The sequence below is a fragment of the Pelobates fuscus genome, chromosome 1 (genome assembly GCF_036172605.1).
Source record: "Pelobates fuscus isolate aPelFus1 chromosome 1, aPelFus1.pri, whole genome shotgun sequence".
NCBI lineage: Eukaryota > Metazoa > Chordata > Amphibia > Anura > Pelobatidae > Pelobates > Pelobates fuscus.
Window position 1 is genome coordinate 64,097,821 of NC_086317.1, and position 24,386 is coordinate 64,122,206.

The 24,386-nt window shown below is 38.3% G+C and overlaps 1 protein-coding gene across 4 annotated transcripts in view; it reads left to right on the top strand.

Annotated features, from left to right (window-relative positions):
• GLRA2 (glycine receptor alpha 2) overlaps positions 1-24,386 on the top strand; it is a 244,097-nt gene that overhangs the window by 186,624 nt on the left and 33,087 nt on the right. The window lies entirely within an intron of this gene.

Below are 24,386 nucleotides of genomic sequence, written 5' to 3' on the forward strand. Positions count from 1 at the left end.
TACGGTTCTTCAGTTTTATCGTAGGTTTTGTATAATGCATTAGCTGTCAAGGTTGTGTATATTTTCACGCAATGCACATTAAATCTAGCGAGATCCTTGCATGCTGTGCCATGAATATTTACTACGTTGGCGCAACGGAATGAATTCTGATTGTAGACAGTTATAAAATCACACAATAAAGAAAGCATTGCAATTCTTAGATAGTATAAATAACATCAACAGGATGTAGACTGAATAAAGGCCCATGGTCTATTTACTTAATGGTTAAGAACCAACTTACACATGTTGGAAGATTTTTTTTGTCCTACATGTGATCAGGTTCTTACTTCAATGAAAATCATAATTTAACACAAATATCCTAAATTTCATCTTAAGAATGACATTTGACTAGATGCGTAGTACTAGCATTTAAAGCTATTGATGGCAAAATTGTCTTTTCAACCATATTGTTTTAATGTTTTCTGTGTAATAGTGTGTAAGAAATTCTAAAATGCTCTATAATTACGTTCAGCAAGTGTGTCAGTAGCTACCTTCTTCTCTGCTTAGCGAAAAATTAAACATTTCAATAGCATTGTTGACTTCTAATTAGTATAGTTTAGTAAAGAGTAGAATGTATTAACAGCAGATAAAGGTTACACAAATAATTGTAATCACAATAAGTGGATCACGAACACAAGGTGATAAGGCAGTGATTAAAGCAATGGGTTTTCATTGTACCTGTTTTAAAGTACAAAAATTACAAACATTAATAAAAGAAGCAAAATCTAAAACCGATTATTTTGCATATAAATTGGATTCAGCTGAAGATAAACAAGGTAGCTAATTGACACCAAGTCACTCTTAATGCTAAATTGAATAAACATAATTTGCACATTGATACGTTTAATAAAATTATGGAATAAAAAATATATTCACGTATTCAATTTTTTCTGACATATTCATGAGTTTTAATTTTAGTTTATAACATTTTAATATTCACCATATTTGTGTTTCATATTTTAAACAAAGGAGCAGAAATACATTGTATTCATCACTGCTTTAGACATATATACGATATATATATATATATATATATATATATATATATGTATATATATATATATATATATATATATTATATTGCAATTTAATAGTGTTATGCTGTATCTCATACGTGGCTTGGCCTAACGTAGGCAGAGAACATGACTGTCTACAACACTGGTTTCAGAAAAAGGGATTACTTGTTAAAATGTACTCTTTTTAATTTTTGTGGCACAAATACAACTTGCAGGTGTCAGACACTCTCGTCACTTAACAGAATTACAAACAAAAAAAATAACTGATTCTGAGCAATAATGAAACTTCAAAAATATGTCCTCATACTTCAACGTATTATTATTATTTTTTTATCAGAAAAAATAAATAAATACAGGATTAACGTGTGCTGTAGTGAAAATGACAGATGAATTGGCAGAACTGTCATACATTGGGGTAAAGGTCTTTAAAGAAAAAATCAGTCAATTTGATGGATGGATGGAATGCATTATAAAACCCATGGCAACATTGATCCCCTGAGTTTATATACATCCTCCGAGTTGTCAAATCATGGCAACAAGAAAGATAGAGTCAGCCATCATCTCATCACACACAAGGAAGTAGAAAAGAGAAACCGTGACCAGAAACCCAGTTAGGAGTTTCTATTTCACAATCTCTAGCTCGGCACCCGCATTAGAAATAACTGTGATGGTTGCCTACTTGCAATGCCAAAGTGACTTTATTTACTCATTCATTGAAATATGTAAATTCAAAACGCATGAATGGAACACTTACCAAATTCAGTTACAGCTCAATAAATTAGAATTACGGATCACACAACCTCCATTATTTGTTTTTCACTCCTGATATACCCAATGCACTTTACTTGGCTTAGTGATTGTACATGAAAAGCCCAATAAACTGTAAAGAAACTTGAATCAAACTCTATTAATTTCGGTAAGTGGATAAGGTAAGGGTAAGTAGTAACAGTGGGTACTGGAGTAGCTAATAAATTTAATAAAATGTTATAAACGCTACTTGAGTCAGACTGAGTGAAAAAAACTTCAAGGGTAAGGGTTTACTGGGATTAATATCCAAAAGTAAGTATGAAAAAAATAATAGACTGGAATTCACTGGAAGCTTTGCAGTGGGTTGGCATGGTTGATAGAGTGAGGCATGTTGAAAAAGACATGAGCTGTGACAGCGGTGTTTTAAGCTTTCTAGTTTTGGTGGACAAGGGATGTATCTCCACAAATGTTCAGCAGAATGCAGTGAGTGTGCATGTTCTTGCCATGCTTGGGATGGCATGGTGGCCTCCGCTCAAACTACGTTTTCAACACTGTTTAGCTAAACTGCAATAGCAAACAAGCCAGACAGCTTCATATTTGCAGCTCGAGCGTGTTTCCCTTCTAATTTAGAAACAAAAAGTTAATTGGTAACAACTTTATAAGATCCTAAATCCTACATTTGGAGATTGCATTTTGCACAAATGTCTTTAAATTCAGGATATTTTGAAATGTAAAAGGAAACTAAAACTTAGTGGAAATCATTCCTTAAATTATTCCTATTATTTGTATTATATATAAAGACAGACCTTAGATGTAGGATATAAAAACTCTATATGTGCGTTATAATTCCCCCGTGATAAGCTATTGGTCATGCTGAGACTGTCATGTAATTTTCATTCAGAGCCAAATCTTGAATACATTTTGGAAGCAAAGCTCTCACAAATTCTATTTCTCCTGCCTTCGATGATGTGTTTTCTTCTACAAGAATTAATGTTCAGGCCTCAGACCATTTTTGATAGGATGCTATTTAAATCATATATTGTTATAGTCACACTGTGTTTGTTTCTAAGGGTATGTGCAAAACAGAATAAAGCACAAGAGGAAAGATACGTGTCATCTCCATGTAGCAAGCCTCATTATTTTCTGACTGTTAGAGCAAAACAATCGTCAATAGAAAATCTTGCTAGGAAAAGAATAGAATAATAGGGAATATTCATCAATAATTGCTAATAATAATGATCTTTCCTAAAAAAAAAATAAAATGATAATAAATAAAAGTTATGTTCTTTATTTTTGGATTGTAGAAAATCATTTATTTAGTATTTATTTTTCTGAGATCTGAAACTTACAGTGTATCTCATTATATCATTGTCACATTAAATGCAATAAATTAATTCCCAGTTTGGTAGCTACGGATCAGCTGATCATTCAAAAAGCTAGAGGTTCAGTTACAATAGGCGGAAGAAAAAAAAATCCAATGTGATATTTGGTGAAGTATCCTTGTTTGTCATTAGTAGTCCATGGTCAGAGAAAATGCCTCCAGGGGACAGGCAGCTCTAGCTTTTATACTAGCAAAGCTCCCGGTTAGGCAGATGGGACAACCCAAAGTGTCTTTGTGCCCTACTCGAATTCTCATTTTTGTGACACCCACATCCATTGTTCTTTTGTAAAAGCAAATAAAGTTGGTAAACAATTAACACATAAATGAAAATGTAATTTTAGCCTCTCACTCCCTTTTACATTTGTGAGAGCTATTTACTAAAGAAACAATACCAAGTAACCTGTAAAAATTGTCTAAGTCCGTTATACTTCGCGTTTGACTACTCTGGGCTGAAATTCCAAATTCACCATCAATTCTAACTTTGATGAACTCTGTCATTCAACACCAAACCACTTTAAACTAAATTTGTCAAAACCGAAAGTTATTCAGTTAAGTAAAAAGCTGAAAACTGTGACACACTGTCTGTAGAAATGCATATAGACCAAGCTAGTAAAATATTATAAATAAATATACTAAAAGTCTACATGAGTAAATTGTGAAATGTCAGAAATTCAAAGTGGATTCAAAATAAATTTCATATCTTAAGCCAAAAATAGAAAAACTGTAAACATAACTGACTTAAAGATTATTAACAACTCATGTAAGTTTCACTGTCTATAGAATGGACCACCTCCCCCTCCCCCCCCCTCCCCATGTTTCCTTGGAGAGCTGGGCGTGTGATTTCAAGGAACAGCAAGGTACAATGGAGCCAGTGGGTGCAGGAACATGTCATCCCGGCGTTTATGTGCCGCAGGAGAATAGACTGTGCTATAGAGTGGCCAATCAGGACTGCCCCTACCATCATCACGGCTGATTGCCTTACATATGTGCAGAAATGCACTGTTTTAAGACTTAAGGAATTTGGGGTTTGTACACATACAGGGTTATTCATTAACGTGAAAATTGAAGGTGAATCCAAAATTAATTTAAAATTTAAGGTCAAAAGAACCAAATTGGAAAAATTAGACAATGCTTTATTTTTTGCTAGATTGGCCTTAATTTTGAAATTTACCCTGTGAGGTTTGTTGTAGCACATGTGAGTAAACACAGTATATGGCACTGAGTAGGGAGCAAATTTAAGGTTAGTATACATGTTCTTGTGTTTTTGCTAGAATACAGATTACATTGTGGTACTCATCAAAAAAAAATTGTGGTTGACAAGTCGACTTTAAGGAATAAATTTATTACATTAAAGGAATCTAAAGAACAAGATAAACACATATATAAGAGGAATTAAAATAGCATCTAATTCCAAACTACTACTGCCACAACAATCTTTATTTGTCCCCCTTATGGATTACTAGACAGAGTTACAATGAATTTAATCATATGCATTATTCTATAATCCTTTGTTATCTGGGTTAGTGGAGATCAAACATCTCTTGATTGACAAAAGAATAGATTAAATTCTCTACAAGATTACGGTTTTATATTTCAATGGTAACATACTAACAAAAATCATATGATAATGTTTGCATTTTATTCATTGATTTTGAATGAAGTATGACTTTTATTTGTGCTTGGATTTTGTGTAAGCATTTTTTTAAACTCATTTTTATTATTTGGTGTCTTTTGCATGTTTTGTCTAACTGTGTCATTTTTTTGTTTACTCATTTTGTTGTTCTTCCATTCTTGCTGCCCATATCTGTTATGTCAATCTGGGGACAGATTCAGCTTGTTGGGAATGAAACCATGGAGTCCGTGCGGCGAATTAATGGATTGCAGAGCACAGATTCCTCAGCATATGGGACATTGAATCAAATCTACAATCCAAACACAAGGGTAAAGAGAAAAAAAAAGTGTAGAGAACATTTATTTTAAAATTTCAAACAGCGTTATTCAGTTACAAAGATGGTACATTTTTAATCACCCTTTGAAAATGTGCAGTACATGGATGTAACTTGCAAACTAAATTGCTGCTCGTCTTACTGAAATTCATATTGATGCAGCAATGTCAAATAATCCTTTTCTTTTGCTTATAGGACAAAGTTTTATGTTTTATTAAATCATTTTCTTTGTGTATATTTGTGTGTGTGTTTGTGTATGCTTGTATGTGTGAGGTTCTGAATATCTTATCAAATGAAAGTAAATTAAAATTCCTGGATGTTGCTAAATAAGACATAAAGTCATAATTTTATTGTGTTATGCATTTCTCTTTATTTGATTTAAATTAGTAGCAAATAAAATTAGCAATAAACAAACACAACGTGAAGAACAATTATGATAGGGACATCACATATCATAGCCAATCAAATGTCAAGTCAAGTTATAAAAGACTCTGCAAACATTCTAAAGTCCTCTTTTTTTGCAACCAAAGAAATGGTTGGAATCTAAGAACGGAGATTCCTTCATAATTAGTCCAGTAGAGAGATTATTTGCAAACCTTTCCAAGGAAGACTTCCTTGTAACAAAACGGTGTCAACTTTTTATGAATTCCAAAAAGTGACTAACAGGGACGTAGAAAGCAAGCAACAATAAAACCAGCAAGATAGTAAAATCTTTTGCTAGATTTGCCAAAGTTTCCGATTGAGTTCCACCTAGATGATTTACATATCATACGTCAGTTAAATTGTCCATTCTCAGAAGAATGCAATGATTAGCCTTGTCGTTTGTGCCAGAAGTTCAAGGCAATTGATGTGGAGTTTAAGTTTTTGATCGGATCATCTACCTCCTGTGGAAATGTTGCCGCAAATTAAAGAGGTTCTTCTTGTGGGTCCACTAAATGAGTAGAAAAACTTGCAAATAGAAAAATATTTAGATTTAGATGTGAGCTGACCCTCTGGGCTGTCATAAGAATGATCAGATTCAGGAAGATAATTTAAATCCTTTTCCAGCAAAATCTCCTCCTCCGTACAGCAAGCTGAGTCTGTACCACACTCATGATGTGACTTAGCACACAACTCCTCGTATGTTCGGCCAGACAAGGACAGGCTCTTTTGCGTTACTTAGAAACGCAATCTGGGATGAGTATATTCTCGTTAGTACTCATTTATTTTAGGTAATTGTGCCTAAGTGTTTAGATTTATGGGATGCTTTTTTGCCCAAAATGTTTGTTTGACTCTGCTAATGAGCAGAATGGGCTTGAACAATAGCCTGTGTAATGGACTTAGATAATGTATTAGATATGATATCCGTAGCAGAATAAATGGCCTGCGTCACAGATTTATTTACTGATTCCTCAACTGTAGGCTGGACAGATTGTGATGTATTTAATTTAGAAATTCTCCTCAGCAGATGAATATTCAACCTCAATTTGGCCAGCAGATGGCACATCAGATTTAGCACCAGAGTTGCTTAAATTGGAAGTCTTAGACTTAGGCATTTTAATTTAAAATTTAAGATAGGATGGATAAAAAAAAAAGGGAAAGACAAAATCAATATGCTGACAGTAAAAAAAATAACAATGTTCTGACTTGAATAGATTAAAATGAAGCTCTTATAAATAGGCACAATAAATTGTAGGATCACCTGAATGACCGTCTGCTATATAGACTCCTCAAAATCCACAGATGGAAATTCAGATGATTGGAGCTAAGTTCTGAAGTGATTTGCACACTCTGCCAATCAAAACGAGCATTGCAGGCTGTCTGGGCAGCTATTAAAATTGTGCTTTAACAAAATGGCCGTAATTGGCTAGAAACCATTAATCCCGCATATGCGCAATTTCACCAAAATGGGCGACTGGTCTAGATCACAATTATTAGGCACAAGACCAAGAATCACATGATAGGAAATTTACATATAAAGGCAAAAGTAGAAGAAATAAAGAAATAATAGGGCACAGAGAAACTAAAGGTAATGGGTAATAAGAGATTGTTATACTTAAAGAAATTATTGAATTAAAGAGATGAAGAAAACATTTAAATCCGATGGATAGCACTTATCTTATCTGAGGAACAGTAAAGAAAGGGGACTTTAGAAAGTTTGCAGAGTCTTTTATAACTTGTCTTGACATTTGATTGGCTATGATATGTGATATGACTATTATATTTTTTGTGTGTTAATTTATTGTTAATTTTCTTTGCTGCTAATTAAATCATAGAAAGAGAAATGCACAATAGGAGCCTCAGTGTCTTGCAATAAAATTACAAACAAAAGGACATGACCTGCAGTTATTAGAAAAATAGAATTTGAGTAATGAGAAGAAATATGTTTTACACAAAGAGTTTTAGAGATGCATGTATCCTTTTGACAGAGGTGGTAATACAGTGGATTTTTTTAGAGAAATAAAAAGTGTGGGGCAGATTTTCTGCTATCTGGAGATAAACCAAGAATTGCGAATAAACATCCTGCTCTTTAAATGTATGTATATATTCTTCTGGAGAATAGAATATATTGAAAGAGTAAAATACTACACAATATGGGAAGTTGTTACTTTTTTATTTCTAAGCAACAAATATTGTACTCAAAGTAATAAAGTTGTATTTATAGAAATTGATCTCATGGAGAAAATACTATAAGCACCAGCTGTGTATGTGCGACACCATGCTGATTCTTAAAGGAAGTCTGCCTCCATGGACTGTCGGGAGCTTATAGCTGTCTGATGCACATTCTGTGACTGTCTTGCTGTGAGATCCGTTCGATGGAAAATCAAAACTAAAAGGCTACCCTAGGAAAGTAGATAACATAGAAAAGTCCTAAGAATTGGTAATGCATGTGCCATTTTTAAAGAAAACATGAGTGAGCAGGCAAAACACATTTCTTTTATTTCTTATGGGATTCATTTTCAACTGTAGGTTATAACCGAATGGCACAATCCTAAAACAAAACATGGGCGCAAAGAAAAAAACTGAAATGACCCCTGTTCAAAAGTCTGCATACCCCTTCGTTCTTAATACTGTGTATTGCCTTCTTTAGCATCAATGACAGCGTGCAGTCTTTTGTAATAGTTGTCTATGAGGCCCCTAATGCTTGCAGGTGGTATAGCTTCCCATTTGTCTTGGCAAAATGTCTCTTGGTCATGCAAAGTCTTTGGTCGTCTTGCATGAACTGTGTGTTTGAGATCTCTCCAGCGTGATTCGATGATATTAAGGTCAGAAGACTGTGATGGCCACTCCAGAACCTTTTATGCTGTAACCACTGAAGGGTCAACTTGGCCTTGTGCTTAGGGTCATTGTCATGCTGAAAAGTCCAAGAGTGTCCTATGCGCAGCCTTCATGCAGAAGAATGCTAATTGTCTGCCAGTATTTTCTGATAATATGTTGCATTCATCTTGCTATCAATTTTCAAGATTTCCCATGCCTTTAGAACTCACCTGACCCCCAAAACATCAATGAGCCACCAACATGTTTCACAATGATGATGGTATTCTTTTCACTTTATGCCTTGTTGACCCCTCTCCAAACATAATGATTATGGTTAGACAATGCAGCTTATTTTTGTTCAAGTATCGTCGTATTGTGCTCCTTGAAACAACCACACTGTATTTTTCCAGAGCAGCATGTATTTCTCCTGAGGTTACTTGTGGGATTTTCTTTGTATCCCGAACAATTCTTCTGGCAGTTGTGCCTGAAATCTTTATTGATCTACTTGACCTTGGCTCGGTATCAAGAGATTTCTTAATTTCCCACTTCTTAATAAGTGATTGAACAGTATTAATTGGCATTTTATAGGCTTTGTACATCGTTTAATATACTTTTCCATTTTTATAACGCTCCATTACCTTGTTATGCCGGTCTTTTGACAGTTATTTTCTACTCCCCATGGCTCAGTATCTAGCCTGCACAGTGCATCCACATGAGAGCTAACAAACTAATTGACTATTTATACACAGAAACTGATTGTTATTTATAAAGCCACAAGTGTGGGAAAGTGTCCTCCTATCCTCCAGTGTGATCTCATTAGTGAGGTGGGTGTGTGTTACACTCTGTAACACCCAATAAACAAAGTATGGAGAGACTAATTAACAAAAAGCATAACCATCTGGGTGCTAATCCTCACTGGTATTCCCTCAAATACCCATATAAATAGTAATCTAACAAAAAAGAGAATGCACACCAAAAAAAGCCACAATAGTCACTTAACCTGGTTTAATGAGCCAATATCAGATACAGGCAAAAACAAACAATTATAATTAAAGTGACAAAATTAGGCACAAAAAATAAATCAAAAAAAATATCAATGATAATTACCAAAAGTTTTCACAAGCCTAACAGGGCAGAAACAGGACACAAAAAGTAGGGGGGTTACTTTTTGTGTCCTGTTTCTGCCCTGTTAGGCTTATGAAACCTTTTGGTAATTATCATTGATATTTTTTTTGATTTATTTTTTGTGCCTAATTTTGTCACTTTAATTATAATTGTTTGTTTTTGCCTGTATCTGATATTGGCTCATTAAACCAGGTTAAGTGACTATTGTGGCTTTTTTTGGTGTGCATTCTCTTTTTTGTTAGATTACACTCTGTAACACCCACCTCAATTCCACCTGCGCTCTTCCTCGCCTGCTGTCCACTGATTCTCCCTGCTTGAGGACACTTCACCAGGCAGTGCACTTCTCACATTATCAATAAATAAATAAATAAAGTGAGAACTGCACTTTATCAATCAATTCAATCAATCCATTCACTTTATCAATCAATTTGTTGGCATAGACTAGAGATGTTGAAAAATTGATTGACAGGTGGAAGAAACATCTATTTTTTTAAATAGTTTTTCCTCCCAATCTATATTTTTGCTAGCATGTATAGATGGAATTTAATTCTCTTTTTAAAAAGCTAAAGATGTTTTGGGCACTACAGGTGCCCTTTAATTAGTTATTTTAGTAACTTAACCAGGACTTTGCGCAGCAGATGTTCGATCTGATTTAATTAAGCAGTAAAAAGAAAAAATAATAGATGGGCCAAATTTGTTATTCCTAAATACTGAACATCAGATAACTAGAATCAAAGATTAGACAAATAATGTTATGTTTCTGAATGGAATGACCAAAAACAAACATCCCCATCCTTTGATGATGTTCTACTTCCATAACATCCAGCTCACACTCTCGGCAATCATGAATAATCCTGCTTGCATGCTGAAGAAGGCCAGATGCAGTTGATGCTAAGGCATTCTATAGCAGGCTTTAGTGGTTATGGTGCTTGGAGTGCCCCATTTAAAAAATGTTTATACTACTTAAATGTAACTAAATGGTTAAATAATTGACTTACAAAATGTTGCCCAAAACAAAATCTCCAGTTAGTGCTCTAGTCCATTATAAGAGATAGGTTAATCTCTGGTAATTGAAAAGCAATTTCCTAACGATGTCAATAGGAGAATTGTTATTCACCTATTAGAGTAAAGTGTAACCCTGTCATAACGTGCCTCTAACCTTGGCACATTAAGTCAACCCGCTACCTGCAGGGATGCTCCCGTTCAGCTGAACGCTGCTGGAGGAAGTCCCACACCTTGTCAGACTTCCTCCATTATAAATTCATATTGTGTTTATACAGCACAGCCCTCACCCTTGCTAAACAACTACTACTTTTCCTCTCTCACTAGTTCATGCTCATGCAGTCCCAGCCGTCACATTAATACCTTCAACTCTCTCCTTTGCCCACCTCAAGATGCTGCCAAGGAGCTTGTTCATACTGGTAATCTCTCGCATGGATTGCTGTAATTCTCTCCTAGTTGGTCTCCCCAGAAGCCGAACTGCCCCGCTACAATTAGTAATGAATGCTACCACCAGGCTGATCTTTCTCACCCGTCGCTCCTCCCATACCCCCTCTGTCGATCCTTACACTCACTTCCTGTATCCTATAGGTGTCAATGCAAAATACTAATCCTTACCTATAAAGCTCTAACCAACTCTGGCCCCTCTTACATTTCTTCACTGATTCATAGATATGCCCCTTTTCGGTCTCTCCAGTCTTCCGGTGACCTTCTCCTGTCTGCTGCTCACACCCTTACTGCTAACTAGCGCTTGCAGGACTTCTTGCGGGCAGGTCCCTTCCTTTGGAACAGTCTGCCTACCCCCATCAGACTCTCCCCTAGTCTTCAATTGTTTAAAAAGTCCCTCAAAACACATCCGTTCAAAAATGCTTATGGACTTCCAGAGTAACTTATCTATACTTATCCATATCTGTCTCTTGCTCTCCTAAAGAGCCACACTCCACTCTCTCCTCCAGTTACGCTACTTTTCCACCTTGTTTGGTGGCTGTCACCCTTTCTGTCCTGTTGTGTATTTGTATCCCACCTCCTCTAGACTGTAATCTCGTTTTTGCAGGGCCCTCATCTACCTATTGTTCCGGTGTCACTGTATAATTGTCTAATTTATTGTAAATTGTCCCCTTTCATAATATTGTAAAGCGTTGCTAAATTAGTTGGCGCTATATAAATACAAATAATAATAATTACAACTGTAAGAATTCGCTGTTTTAGTTTCTCCCTTGGCAGTCTTGACTTAAATCACGTCTACCGGTTCTCCACACTTCTTTTTTGGTGACTTTCCATACCTTGTTAAGGTCAGTTTGCTAAGCAATACTTTGGGTTCTTGTGCAACATTTTCTTTTAATAAATGTTCATGTCTGATTTATATCAATGAAAACTCTGATGGCAGCGGAAGACGCCTTGAGGTAAAGTAAGATAAATAGACTGTGTGCAGATGAAAGAATGCCTCCTCGGGAGTAAAATCATCATCTTCTATGCCTTTGTTTTTTTCTTCTCCTTGTTGAAATCCAATGGGAGCAGGAAACATATAAAATAAATTATGAATTGATAAAGTAGCCTTAAACTGGAAATTCTATGTTGTACATAATACAGTGTAGTTTACAGAATCTTAGCATCTTAGATAAGAGTGTTTTGCTTATCTTGACATTAAATTTAGTTCACCTACTAGCAAGCTTGTTGTTTAAGTTTATCTGATGACAGATGGGTGCTGTATACTACTCTGAATGCTAAGTATGTTAAGGACATAAACTTCAGTTAATCAAGTGATAATGTTTGGGAATTAGGATCCATGTATTCTGTTATTTTATAAGACATCATTAAAGGAACACTATAAGTGACATAACCAACAAAACCACTGCTACCTTCAGAGCCCTGGCATTTTCCCTACTTTATTATCAAACCATTTGAGAACAGTTTAATATGATCTGGGCTCTTTCCATTCTATGGGGGATGCCACTTCTTTATCCACATTGAAAATGTGCAATTAACATTTCTAGATTATCAATGGCAAATTTATTCAACATGGATGTCCTTCATTGTGCTAGAAAGCTCACTAATTTTGATGCCTCTTCATGAATTCAGCCACAATCCCTGGGTCCCCGATACAATTTTAATGCATTTGCATTAATACAGCCGTGGCTCCAAGATCCTTTTGTATGGCACCCTGTTTTAAACCTGGAAGAGCTGAGCTTTCATTGCTCAGTTGTTCTGTGCTACCTCTCTGATATTACCTGTGTTCCTGATCTCCTGAATACCTGTATTACCTGACCTTGGACTGCCTTATCGTTGTTGAACCTCTGCTGTACAAGTACTGCATTCTGAGTTTCATACTAGTATACCTGACAAATACTCTGGTACAATTCCTAAAAGATTGAAAATAGAAGTTCACTTTTTTCCAAGTACTTGTGGGTGAATACTGTCAGGCCCTGGGGCTTTGTTTACATTAGCTTTCTTACGTTTCTATAGCACCTTGTCACGAATCATCCAATCATATATATCGCTTGCCATAGGTTCGTCTCCAATAAATAGCACACCTATTTCTGTTTTCAGTGTGCCTACACTTTTAATTTTTTCAATTGGCAGCTGGAAGGAATGGCTTCCTCCTTAACTGATTCTCCAAACATCTTCACTCAAATGGGCAAATCTGTCAGGACTAGCTAAACCCTTTTCTCTCCCCTCCCCTCTGCTACCACATGAAACTGTTACCCACCTACCTGCCTGTTCCCCAGCTATCTTATGTTCTCCTACTCCACTAGAGGCCCAACTAAACTCTGCCCAGTGAGCAGCCTTTCAAGATTGTCAGTCTGTCTCAGTGTTTCAATTTGCTTCTCCAGAGAATCCACTTGCTCATTTCTGCCACAGAGGTATGGATCCTGGACGGAGTCATCCATGCATACATACATGTAGCAAGATGTGTAACTGAGTCAAACCCTACTTTGCTCATATTAACTCCTATTTTGAATTCCTACATAAAATTAGCCTACATATAAGGGACTTTTTAAGGGTTACTCCAGACCCCTAAACAACTTTAGCTTGCTGAAAAGCTTTGTGTGAAGAGTGTGTCCTCTTTTTTTCACTTTGCAAAAAGTGCAGATTTTAATAGAAATTGACACTTTTATAAATGTATCTGGATACACCCCCTTGGCTTTCAAGCAGACAACAGGTCCTGTTACTTCCTGGTTTGGGTAGCCCAATACAGCTAACCTGAAGAGGCAGCAATTGCCCAGAGCATCTGACTTACAAAGAATTCTATTGGGCAGTCTGTGGTTGGATATTCACAGAAAGTATGGGCAGGGTTAAAAGAGGAGATCTTGCAAAGGCAGCAGACAAGAGAACTGCAGGTTTAGCATGCTGATTTTAAATATACCCACCATGAAAAAAATGCATCATTAAATGCAGGCAAGTTTTCATTTGGGGTCCATCTACGAAACTGTGATTTTTATATAGTTCGTATTTGGGCAGTGGAGTGTCCCTTTAAGCAACTCCAAGTCGAGTATATGGATTTAAAAAAACGTACACAGGTGGGACGTAAGGGACCACTCCCCTAATTACCCCGTCAGCAGTTCATAGGAAAAAAACTAAACAACACTGGTTTTTAATCCTTCCAAGTTAAGCAAATTTATTGAATAACAAAAAATACCAACCTCTGTCCACAGTTTTTAGTTCTCTGAAGATTACTCCTGTTTTTAACTCCTACTTTAAAATCACCTACTTAAAAGAGACTACTTTAAAGCAACTCCAAGTGAGCTACACTGAGTCACTCCCATGGCCCAGATCTTAATAATAAAATGAATCAGTCCTCTGCCCAGATGAAACACTTCGGTCTGATACATAGGCATGAATCTTGATACTTTGCATTCGACCCAGTTGTGAACAATATTGGCCTAGCAGAGTACATCTATAAGAAAATAGAACTTACCTGTATGCAACCTAAAACAACTCACTATTGAAAGACAATTCATGCCCTGCATGCATCATTCTCACATTATAAAATGGTCAGATCAAACATTTACAATTCCCTACACGTCAATTCAAATACAGAAAATCGATGTTGACGTAGAAAATGCAGAATTATGGGAAATGTCTAAGACAAAGGCAGATTTCCAATCTGACTGGGTAGGAACTTCCTCCAGCAATTGAACTCTAATATAATCTGAACTCTTACCCTACATGTGATAAGTCTACCCATACATACACAGCATGGAAAAAACTTATTCTGGTTGATAGACAACCACTCAGAGGCAACATTGCATATTAATTTACCATATCTGTGCTTCGGCTTCCATTGAAGATAATGATATATTCTAGGTATTAAGAATATCGTGCAAAACAGCTGTAACCAATTACTTGAAAATCTGCTAACCATTCTTCATATAAAAAAAAAAAAACATTTTGAAGATGTAGTCAGTTTTATAAGAACAGAAATAACCATAAGGTGACCATAGAGAGCTGCCTAGGGCACGGGGGTTAGATAGGGGTCTCAGAACCAGGAAAGTTGTTTGACCCTATTTACCAACCCCATGTGAAGAATGAAAGGGGGGTGTGAACTGGAAATCTTTGTATCCTTCTCTGGATAATATGTAAATTTGTCAGTCATACTTTTGATATTTAAGTAAAGAAAGTCCTTTCTCTAATTTTGGCTTTTTTTTTTTTTTTAAATGCACAACTAAATAGTTCTAAATCTAAAAAAAAAATCCTTTAAAGTAAGAAAACTCTTTGAAGTTAGCTTATTGAATACACGTTTGATATTTTCTAACTTTGTGTATTAAAAAATCAATGGTTTATAACAGACAGAAAAACAAACCATATTCCAAGGTGTGGTCACTCTAATCAACGGTGAAAATGAAAAATCAGTAGGAATTACACGCATCACTGTCACCGGGTTCTACTCTGTGACAGTCTATGATGATTTTCCAATTAGATTTATCACTTACAGTTACACCAAAGCTTGACACCTAAGATAATATCAAAGATTATTCTGGGCCTATTGTGCACAGCCAACTTCATTCATTTAACTGTTTGCAAACAACTTCCAAAAATGTATGGAAAATAAAATAAAAAGTAAATTAATTATTGGCCAGACCAAATATAAATATTAATTAAAAATGATAAAAGAAGTCCAAGGAATCTCTTAGAAGGATTAGCATTTTCCACTCGTCAGGGGAATCAATGCAAAATGCATTGAGCGATCCCTAAGCTTAAGGATAATTGTCACCTCAAAACTATTTTCATATATAATAATCCTTTAATAAAGTTTTAAAGGAAATAGTCTTTTTTTAAGTGAAGTATGTTTATAAAATGAGGAAAACATAATCCTACCTTTAGTACATGAGAGGATGCTTCAGCCATATACATGCACATTGGATCGGACAGTGTTTGAAACTGAGAGTCTTTCTGGTCTTCCCTGTTTCTGTGCATGGAGTGAAGCAGGGAATACTAAAGAGTCTAACTTTCTCTATGGGGTGAATCTATTTTGCCAGGGTCGTCTACATGTTCCACCTATATCTGTCCCTTTGTATGATAGTCTGCATCAAACCTCAAGTCCTGCCTAGCCAGACTGATGGTAGACATTGTTCTTCAACATTTTTATCTTCTACAACCTTACATTAAAGGGACACTACAGGCACCAAAACACGTTTAGCCTCATGGAGTGGTTTTGGTGAATAGAGCATGCCCCTGCAGTATCACTGCTCAATTCTCTGCCAAAGTAAATTTACAGAGCAGGATATAAAAATGTCTAAAGCAAGTTAAGATCTAAATGAAAATGAAACTTTTTCCAGGAAGGATGTGTGCACCACAGTCAGGAGAGGTGTGATTAGGGCTACATAAACAGAAACCAGAGTGATTTAACTCCTAAATGGTAGAGAATTGAGCAGAAAGAAGGCAGGGGTGTGATGTATACACCAAAACTGCTTCATTAAGCTACTGTTGTTTTGATGCCTATAGTATCCCTTCTCATCTGAAAGGACGTCAATACTGCATCAGCACACACTTGGCATAACCATGCTACTGCACAATAATGATATAAATCATCATCATTATTTATAGCCACCATTCCAGAGGTTTCAATACTATCACAATTTCTTTTCAAATTATTTTTATTACATTTGTAGAAAAAGAAATTGTGAAAAACAAAAAAAGGAGAAGGGTACAAAAGAGAAAATGGGGAAAACTGCTTGCCATTCACAATCTACATACATATGGGAGCACAGGACATTTAAAAAAAAAATTAAATATTTCATATAACTGTAAAGAATATGAGTATATTAAGAACATTTCATATAATGTTAGGAATTTGTAAATCATCTATTATGATTTCTGACAGTTTCTTTTTCCTATTATCCAGTTATCGTTATACCTTGTTTTCTTGATTATGTGATTCAATGGAACTCCAAACCTAGACTTGTTTTTAACTATATTAACAGTGTGTCTTGGCACACAAATGCAATAACAATCATGCAGCTGTCAGTCCATAGGCTACTCGTCACCTATATAAAGCAAAAGTATGCTAAAAATAAATAAATCCTTTAACAAACTACTAGGTTCTTGACTATGAAACTGTGCTTCAGTTATAAATTCTGAAGGGCTTTTACATAAGGTTCGAGCACCCTAAGATAATACATCTTAATATTCCCATGCCTATTTCTGTTCTTAGCTAGAGTCTGGCCAATACCTTGTGTGTTTGATATTCTAAAATTTTGTTTGCTGAGCTAAATCTTCTTTGAAGTTGAATACTTAATTTGGACAAACTTGGGAAAGGTCAGAGATCGTCACCGAATTGGGAATTTGTTGAAAGCGCCTGTGCTTATTATCTAATTCAGCCAAGCTAATCGTCAAGTTGTAGCTGATAGCCTTCTAAGGCTATGATTATCTTGTAATGATTTGCCACATAAGTTAATGTTACATTATAACTCAAAACATGGAAACTTGCAAGTATCAGACTTTGAAAAAATCCTTATTAAAGTTAAAATTGCCAAAAATGCACATCTTGCTGTAAAAAGAAAGTTACATCAAAACCATAGGCCAACATTTTCTGTCTACATTTTTTTATATAGCATAATTTTCTCTTGGATAGTCTTTACTAAGCCTTCTGGAGTCAAACATCATTGTGTGGCTTACTTGATTTAATAATTAGGTTTTTCAAATGTGCAATGCATTATATACTTTCCGATACTTTACTCACTGTTACAAAATTTAATAATTGGATTTTTTTTCAAAAAAGTATCCATATGGCCTCACTGATTGTTGATTTTCTTGCACTCTTTAATTGGGTTTGTTATCATTTTATTGTTATTTTCATTAAAATTATTATTTTTTTTCTGTGTATGCTATTAAGGAAGGAAAATTTGTAATTTTGGATTCATTGGCTAGCATCTGTTAATAATTTTGTTTTTGCTGTCAGATCTCTAGAATTTAGTCAGCTCAGACAATATTTTAGTGTCCAGTGAATTGGATAGCATTTCTATAATTAGAGTTGGGCGCAGACACTGCTTGGTCGATTTATAATAGATTATATTTGAGGTTCTCAATTGTCCAATGGTGCAGAATAGAGAGCTGTATTGTCAATTTGGAAACATTGTTAGATTCACAAACTATACTGGATAAAAGCTTACTAAAATAAAATTTGGAAGTAAATTCTCAAGAAATTGTAAATGTTAGGCCAAAATAGCTAGAAACAAAACTGACAATTTTTTCCCCAATTCAGCTATTTCAACCTAATGGTCAACAATTTGGAGCAAATGTTCCCCTTCCAACGTTTCCATTCTGTAACTTTGTTGTACATACAAATTACTATAATTATAATAATTAGTACATTTCAAAATCTGTCTTCCTATGAATTCATACATGTCATGATTTTAAGAATGTTAGCTTAAACCTCACAGTAGCATAGCAGTATAAGTTAGCAATTTGACTGATGTGGTGGGTAAGTATGTATCTGTGTACTCCTACCAAGATAAGTGAGGTATCCTGTACTTCTATGTAGTGGGGAGAACATGGGAAAAGCGAGGAAGGTGGGGAAATTGCCCCCCAGCTTACTAGCATACTTGAATTGTGGGCTGAAGCCTCAAATAATTCTTAGTGGATTAAAATACCATAAGGCGTGTTTGGTTGTTTCTGTTGGCGCAGTACGGAGAGAGTGAGACAGCAGGCAAGAAATGTGCGGTGTACTATCCCAGCACTGGGCTGGTAAGCTGCAGTCTCAGTGTTTTCCGGACATGGACTGGATCCCAGTGGAGTGCAGTATTTGGGGCTTACCATTCTGCTAGACTATAATAAACATGTGGAATATCCCCAGAGCTGTTTGCATGTGACCGCGGAGTAAGATGAGGCAGTGCCCATAACATTCATGACTCATGAGGGTTAGTCTTAGTAGCAGCGGAATCTGTATCTCTTCAGCGTGCATAGATCTTAATAAATAATCTGTCCTGCTGTGCAGGTCACGCAAAGAACTGTGAGTTTCATACACAAATAAGTCCATTCGTTTTTACTTGATCTCCAGGCCAAACATTGTCAGCTAGGCGAGATGCAGTCCGCAAAGGGACCTGCTACACAATGCAGAATGAGGATCTTACATTGCACAGTGCCCCCATTGTATCATTCACATTCAATAATATACAACACCTAGCACCCTGTTGCACAGCGCTGAAAGAAGATCCCTTATTGCCTTACAACCTAAGGCAAAATTCAGAACAACTACCCCATATTGCTATACAGAGTGTGGTTGTCCGAAGGCATAGTTTACACACTGTGTGAATTCTAAAAAATAGCAAATTAGAGTTTTCTTGCAATCAGGAAAATTAGGTGATCAGTTGTAAAGACATTTTGGGTTAAAATATTTTACAGGATTCTCTATTGACAAATCACACATTTGAAAGTCCCAAAGAAGCAAAGATAGGATTTTTTGAATATTCCACCTCAATAGCCACACATTCAAAAATGTGTTTACTTCTCAGAGTGTTAAGCATATGCATCACAAACTCACATGGCGGGATATGAATAGGGAACAAACACTTCCAATTGCCTCCCCGATAGTGATGTCCCGAGCGGTTCGCTGGCGAATAGTTCCTGGCGAACATAGCTTGTTCGCGTTCGCCACGGATGGCGAACATATGCAATGTTCGGTCCGCCCCCTATTCGTCATCATTGAGGAAACTTTGACCCTGTACCTCACAGTCAGCAGACACATTCCGGCCAATCAGCAGCAGACCCTCCCTCCCAGACCCTCCCACCCCCTGGACAGCATCCATTTTAGATTCATTCTGAAGCTGCATTCTTAGTGAGAGGAGGGACAGTGTGCTGCTGCTGATTTAATAGGGAAATTGATAGCTAGGCTAGTGTATTCAGTGTCCACTACAGTCCTGAAGGACTCATCTGATCTCTGCTGTAAGGACAGCACCCCAAAAAGCCCTTTTTAGGGCTAGAACATCAGTCTGCTTTTTTCTTTTTTTTTCTGTGTAATCTAATTGCAGTTGCCTGCCTGCCAGCGTGTGTGTCAGACTCACAGCGTATACTGTGCCCACTTGCCCAGTGCCACCACTCATATCTGGTGTCACAATAGCTTGCATTTAAAAAAAAAAAACACTTTTTTGACTGTAATATAATAGCAGTCAGTTTCCTTCACATGTGTGCATTTCAGGGCCTGCCAGGGCACATTGTCACACCAGTGCAACTCATATCTGGTGTAACAGTAGTGTACATTAAAAAAAAAACTAGAAATTTGACTGTGAAATAATAGCAGTCAGTTTCCTTCACATGTGTGCATTTCAGGGCCTGCCAGGGCACATTGTCACACCAGTGCAACTCATATCTGGTGTAACAGTAGTGTACATTAAAAAAAAAAAAAACTAGAAATTTGACTGTGAAATAATAGCAGTCAGTTTCCTTCACACATGTGCGTTTCAGGGCCTGCCAGGGCACAGTGTCACTCCAGTGCAACTCATATCTGGTGTAACAGTAGTGTACATTTAAAAAAATAAATACAATTTTGACTGTAATAGATTGAATAGCAGTTAGTTGTCTGCAAGCGTGTATGTCAGGCCTACAGCATCTACGCTGCCAACTTCTGCCAGTGCACAGTGCCACTCATATCTGTTGTCACAGTAGCTTGCACGCATCATACCACTAATCGAAAAAAAAATGACAGGCAGAGGCAGGACACCCTTCAGGGGCCGTCGTGGTCGTGGTGCTTTGATTCCCTTTGGCCCTAGAATAATGCTCAGTGTTCAGAGGCCACGTACCCTGAACTCGAAAAGTTCTGAGGACATAGTTGACTGGCTAACACAGGACACCCAATCTTCTACAGCTTCCGCTCGGAACCTTGACGCACCATCCTCCTCCAGCTTAGCTTCGGGCACCTCTCAAGTTACCACTCGCCCGCCTGCCGCCACCACCAGCACTAGCACCACAGCCGCTTCACTTGATATGTCAGAGGAGTTATTTACACATCAGTTGGTAGAAATGAGTGATGCGCAAGCATTATTGCCAGAGGATGTAGATAACAGGGATATGTCTCAGTCAGGCAGCATTAGATCGCACATCACAAACGCCTATGGGATCAACACATGAGTACAAGCAGCACACAAAACTCAAAGCATCCTCCTCCTGGTCCAGCATCTTCAGCCACGTCAACCACTGCTGTCCTCCTTGCCCCCTCTCAACCATCCGCCACTCAGTCTCTCGCCTTGAGCAGTTCCTGCTCATCTGCCCACAGTCAGGTGTCTGTCAAGGACATGTTTGAGCGTAAGAAGCCAATGTCACACAGTCACCCCCTTGCCCAGCATCTGACAGCTGGCTTGTCTGAACTCTTAGCCCGCCAGCTTTTACCATACAAGCTGGTGGAGTCTGAGGCGTTCCAAAAATTTGTAGCTATTGGGACACCGCAGTGGAAGGTACCCGGACGAAATTTCTTTGCACAAAAGGCAGTCCCCAACCTGTACTCGATTGTGCAAAAGGAAGTAATGGCATGTCTGGCACACAGTGTTGGAGCAAGGGTCCATCTGATACCTGGTCTGCAAAGCATGGTCAGGGCAGGTATATCAACTACACTGTGCATTGGGTAAACCTGCTGACGGCTGCCAAGCATGGAATGCGTGGATCTGCAGAGGAGTTGGTGACACCGCCATGACTTGCAGGCAGGCCTGCTGCCACCTCCTCTACTCCTCCTACACCATCCTCTTCCATAACCTCCTCTGCTGAGTCCTTTTCTGCTGATGCGTCTTGCTCAACATCAATGGCACCCCCCCAGCTCCCCAGGTACTATTCCACATCCCGGATATGGCAGTGTCACGCCGTCTTGGGGTTGACTTGCCTGAAAGCAGAGAGTTACACCGGACCAGCACTCATGTCTGCCCTGAACGCACAGGTGGATCAGTGGCTGACTCCGAAACAACTGGAGATCGGCAAAGTGGTTTGTGACAACGTAAGAAATTTGTTGGCGGCATTGAATTTGGGCAAGTTGACACATGTGCCGTGCATGGCACATGTGTGTAATCTGATCGTACAACGCTTTGTGCATAAGTACCCAGGCTTAAAGGACGTCCTGAAGCAGGCCAGGAAGGTGTGTGGCCATTTCAGGCATTCCTACACGGCCATGGCGCACTTTTCAGATATCCAGCGGCGAAACAACATGCCAGTGAGGCGCTTGATTTGCGACAGCCCGACACGTTGGAATTCAACACTCCTAATGTTCGACCGCCTGCTCCAACAAGAAAAAGCCGTTAACGAGTATTTGTATGACCGGGGTGCTAGGACAGCCTTTGGGGAGCTGGGATTTTTTTTGCCACGTTACTGGACGCTCATGCACAATGCCTGTAGGCTCATGCGTCCTTTTGAGGAGGTGACAAACCTAGTCAGTCGCACCGAAGGCACAATCAACGACATCATACCATTTGTTTTCTTCCTGGAGCGTGCCCTGCGAAGAGTGCTGGATCAGGCCGCAGATGAGCGTGAAGAGGAAGAGTTGTGGTGTGGTCACCTATCTGGTACCCGTGGTGTTGTATGTGGCTAGGGGGAAGAACATACCTTCAGTGAGATCACTGAGGACGAGGAACGGGACATGAGCAGCTCGGCATCCAACCTTGTGCAAATGGGGTCTTTCATGCTGTCGTGCCTGTTGAGGGAGCCTCGTATAAAAAAGCTGAAGGAGAACGACCTGTACTGGGTGTCCACGCTACTAGACCCCCGGTATAAGCAGAAAGTGCCTGAAATGTTACCGAATTACCGCAAGTCGGAAAGAATGCAGCAGTTCCAAAATTGTGGCGAAACCAGCTTCGCCACTGTGAACTGGAGAGGCCTGGCTGCTAGCCTCCTGCCCTGCGACTACGGCCCATGGACATATTGCTCTATAAACACTATATTTGGGCATGTAATAATTTATATTGCTGCTACTGGCCCTTTAAAATCAGCGATGGACATATTGGGACTTTTGGGACTAATGTCCCTTTAAGACTTTGTAACATATCACAGTAATACTGTCTTAAATATTATGTAGGTATTTATGTGTTCAGTTAAACTGGGGATATGTAGAAATGTGTGTTTTATGTGTTAAATGTATCAGTATGTAATGTTATGCCTTTTACTGTCTTTTTGCAACCATGTGGTTAATGGAGTCTGACTCTAGTCCTAGATAATTGGATTACTTCTCCAATTAACTCCAGGGCAGAAGGGAGGAAGCCGGGATGCATTGTGGGGGATGTTTTACTTCTGTTTGGGCCAGATTGTGCCATGCTGCAAGCCAGGGCCCAAAAGATACTTTTAGTAACTTTTAAACCCCTGGTCGGATTCATGCCATTTTTTAATATGTTGTTCCCCTGAATGGATTGATTGTGGATATGTATTTTTATGTGAATGTGATGTATGGTTTTAAAGTTATGAAAGTTGTGTAAAAGTATATTTTACTCTGTATGCATAATGGGATTATGTGTCACACTAAGGGGAGGGGATGTGTGGGAGGTAACATCTATGTCATTGGTTCTTTTATGCCTCCCCCTGGGTGTGGCCGGTATGTGTGAGTTGGAAATAAAAGCCAGACTGGGTGTCCCAGTCTAGAGTTCTTGCTTAACCCTCAAAGCGATGTGTCGTCTCGGTCTTTGGGGGAATGGGATTGTATGCTGACTGCCAAGAGTGTAAGCCGATGTCTGCTTTTCTTGTTCAGCTGTTCCAGTGTTCGTGTGGTTCCAGTCGGGAGAATGGTGTTTGCAGTAGCTGCCTCTGCATCTGGAAAGGGGATTATCGCCTAAACTGGGTTTTATCCTCTTCTGTTCCAGTGTTCGTGTGGTTCCAGTCGGGAGAATGGTGTTTGCAGTAGCTGCCTGTGCATCTGGAAAGGGGATTATCGCCTAAACTGGGTTTTATCCTCTTGTAAGTGAAACGGTCCGTTACAATTGGTGGCAAGCGGCGGGATCGTTCCTACAACCAGAGGGACAGCTACAGACAACACCATTTCTGGATTACAAATTGAGGGCAACGCTAGTATCCGTACAGCGACCCTATCTACAAAGGAAATCAGGAAAATGGAAGGAGACAGAGTCGCAGCTGCTGCAGCACCTCCGAGGGAGGAGGAGGAATCCGAGTTTGCCAGGGAATATAGGAGCAGGATGGCTCTATTCTCACCAGCCCGAGCGGAGCGGATGGCAGACCGGGTCTACAACGATGTACAGGCGTACCTATTGCTGCGAACGACGCAGAGGAACCAACAAGCTGCGGGATTGTTCCCACAGCCAGAAGGACAGCTACAGAACACCAATTCCTTGGAGTTACAAATTGAGGGCAACGTTAGCATTCGTGCAGCGCCCCTGGCAGCAGAGGTATCCAGCGACTTGGAGCAGACAAGTATGGAAGGCTCTGACGCTGAAGATGATTTTATGGCCAAGGTGAGGCAGCAAGTGGCCCAGTATGGGG